The following is a 3,748-nucleotide window of genomic DNA, read 5'->3' as shown; positions in this document are numbered from 1 at the left end:
ACATCTCCATCACAGGCTGAGAATGGCCAGTCATTCTGGGGACAATGAGTGAGCCAGCGAGTAAGAGAAAGAGTTGGAGAGCGATGAGGTCCTTGGTTCAACTGCAGCAGTGCATGTGTTTGTGCCTCCCCTGTTGCGTCTATGCTTCAAGGCCAGTTCCCACCACGTAAAACAACTCCTTCCATTCAAAACCTGAAGGTCTGTGCTGAGCAGTGGTGGAAGAAGTAATCAGATGCTTTACTCAAAGGGGTTGTGTCATGGTGATTTCAAGATCAGTTGTATATTTTTATTCTGGGGCTCAACTGGAACATTTTTGCATGATTTATAGTTCAAAAACTCCTTATTTATCTTATACTGGACTTTCATGCAGCCCCTCAGTTCAGCCTCTGTCTGAAACAGTCTGGTTTAGCACCTGTCTCTTTAAGGCCCCCCTCCTAATTAGCCCACTCTGCTCTGATTTCACTTCTTCGTCCCATTTTTTACTTGAAACATGAACTTCTTAAATACATGATGGAGCCCGAATCCGATTTGAATGGACGGCCATTTGTGGGCATGTGTGAAAGATCTGATGTAATCATGAGGAGAAAGTAGGAGTAAAGTTATAAACTTTTGGCTTTTGACCTGCAGCGAGCAAGTTTTTCATCTTTGACCATGTTGAACATCTAATCATCATAACAGCATAAACATCATGATATGACCCCTTTAAGTAAAAGCATCTGTTCAACAATGTAAAAATATTCCATTATAAATGAAGTACTACATTCAAAATCCTATTCGTGTAATGGTATATAAGTATCTAAAGCAGTCGTAGAGGTGGAGCTAGTTTTAATTACTTTATATACAGTTCAGTTTAATCCACTGGCTCCCAACTAAGGAGTCGAGCCCCCTCCAGTGGGTCATTAGTTAAATCTGAGGGGGTCATAGGATGATTAATGGGTCTTTAAAAAAGAAAAGAAAAGCTTTGTGAGACAAACCTGCCTTCATTTTTATACTTTTCTCTAAGATTTGCTTTTTTGGTGATGAAAAAAAAGTTGAATAATTTGACCTAATTTGGCCATAAAATGTTATTTACATGAAACTTACTGAGAAGTTTAGAGGCAAAACATATTTTTGCTGGAACTAATAACAACTCAGACCTCTTAAAGTGAAGTAAAAAGTGCATTTTTAGAAGTTTAAAGTGGCATAAAATGTAAATTCTCAACTTAATTACAAGTGCCTCAAGATTAAATACAGCACATCAGTAAATGTACTTAGTTACTTTCCACCGGTTGCACTGAGGCATTCCCCCCAGTCACATTCCTCTTCCCTGTATGCACTCGTTCAACTTTTCCCCTGCTGTCTGGAAACAGCCCGGCAGAAACTAGGAGGAGCCGTGACCCCTCTGCCACAAATCTGTGAATGGACCGTGAATGAGGAAATGTGGGTACAAGAGGCTATCCGGCCTCGGCTGCGAGTAAAAAAACATCCACTCCTCTTCACCTCTCGCTGTCGAGGCGAGGCCGGCAGACAGGTGAGTGACCTTTGACCTGGCCTGCTGCAGAGTGCTGCTCGACGCGCCAGGAATGTGTCCACACCTCTCAGCCAACCACGTCACGGCAAATGGGCGAGGAGGCGGCAGAGAACACGCACTCCGCCTAAACCCAAACAGAGTGTGTGTGCTCGCCCCGGCCTCTCTGTTTTGGTCTACATTCTGTGGCGCTGTGTGAATGTAGGGGAGAGTGTTTTGGGAGCGAGAGTGATGGATGACTTAATCTGAAGGGACACAGTGAGAGGAAAGAGAGGTGTGTGTGTGTGTGTATGTGTGTGTGTAAGAGAGAGAGAGAAAGAGAGAACAGGCTGATAAGGATATTTTTGTCCAATTTTTGTGAAGTATTTCAAGGCCTGGGTGGTTATATCAACTGTTGTTGAGAGTTAGTGTTCATGTGACTCGAATGTGTCTGGGAGTAGTTCTTCCTCAGAAAACAATGTTTCAATGACGGGGAGAGACCTCTGCACGCTATTAAAAGATAATTCATCACAACTTGGGTCTTGTTTTCTGAGTTTTGGCCATCGTTACTGCCAATAAAAATCTTGCATTCATTGAGTTAATTGCAGCCATGTGGAAACCAGTGACATCTCTAAAAAGAAGACAGACATAGTAATAAATATAAGCCAGACGATCATTGTGGTTGTAAACAAGCTCTCGGGTAAAGGGGACATATTCTTTTTGGGATGTCTGTTGTTTTTATGCTGTCATAATGTTGGATGTCTTTGTTAAACCTCGTAAAAGTACCTAAACTTGAGCTGAATATAAAAATGCTCCCTCCAAATGAAAAGTAAGCTCTGAACACTAGCTCGCTAAATAACTTTAAAGTTATAATATGTAAGATTTGGCTCGAATTTTAGTTTAAAACATTTCAAAATTGACTTAAATTTACAGCAGAATGTGATTAAATAACTGTTTTGACATTGGTGTTGCAGAGATATCTACTGAAGTTAGCATGCCCCGCTTGACCTATATTGTCTTGTAATACCACGTTGTTCCTCAGGGGGCGATAGTGAGTCACTGTGGAGTCCAGTCTGCCCTCAGTCCAACATGAGAGGAAGTAGAAGTAGTGTTGCCCAAAAACACCGGCAGTAATGATGGAGTCAGGCATAATCATGGATGTATTATAACACCTGGATATGGCGTCTCCGCTTTTTCCCATCAGCCGATTTTTCCCAGTGGTCATTTCAACGAAAAAATCCCCCTGTGGCCCTCAAAGCATTTTCCATAGACTACCACTGTAAAAGAGACATCCGTAAAACTGATGACAGGACACCTTGAACTGCAAAACAAGATCAATTATGACTCTTTCTATTATACATTTTTGATTAATGGAGGTTTTATATGTGTAAAAACCTTCCTTGAGCCAAGAAAAGCATTACAGAAAATCCATAAATGTAAAGCGGGCACCATTTTTGGTCCATTATCCAGCTCTTATAAAACATCCATGGGCTAAATGTTGTTGAAATCATCACTATAGGACTGTTGTTTGGATAAACTGACCACATATTGTGAATCATAGTTACTTTCTCACCTTAAAAATATATTAAAACTTAATAGTGACATATTAACACCTGTTTGGAAAGCTGCACAGACGCTGTTGGAGCAACTGTCTGCAGCTGGCCGGGAGAGACATCAGCTGATCATGTCAGCTGATCCGATGAAGTGCACTGGGTGTGTAAACTGGAATGAGCCATTTGGCATTAATGGCTGGACTGATACTGAAATATATCAATAAATGAGGTCTCTGCTGGAGTACTGTGTTGTAAAATTGCGTGCAATTAAATGAAAAAAAAAGATGCTGTGTGGCGAAAAAACTGCTGCTTTATGAGACAGGAGTTTAGGGTAGAGTCTTGGGTGGATTTACACCTACCCTAGAGCCATGTGTGTAATCATTTTACATGTTATGTTGTAACTTATCTTGGTGTTGCAACCACTTTCTGATCTCACTGTCTGAATTTACTGTCTCGAATGCAGCATTTTGGTATCTTTGCACAATCATAGCACATATTCACTGTCAGCAGTTCATATAGTTACAATCTGCAACCTCAAAGCTAGATGCCACTAAATCCTACAAACTGATCCTTTAATGTGCAAAATAATGGCTACATACATGATGTCATGCAAAAAGACTGAGGCTAAAGCTGCTGCGAAACCTAGAAATATAAACCCAAGTTGTCATAAAGCGGATTAGCCTTTGATATTACCATACACAAGGACAAA

This window comes from Scomber japonicus, chromosome 23 (genome assembly GCF_027409825.1).
Source record: "Scomber japonicus isolate fScoJap1 chromosome 23, fScoJap1.pri, whole genome shotgun sequence".
Taxonomy (NCBI): Eukaryota; Metazoa; Chordata; class Actinopteri; order Scombriformes; family Scombridae; genus Scomber; species Scomber japonicus.
The sequence above is the reverse complement of the archived record's forward strand: the minus strand, read 5'-3'. Positions refer to the sequence as shown.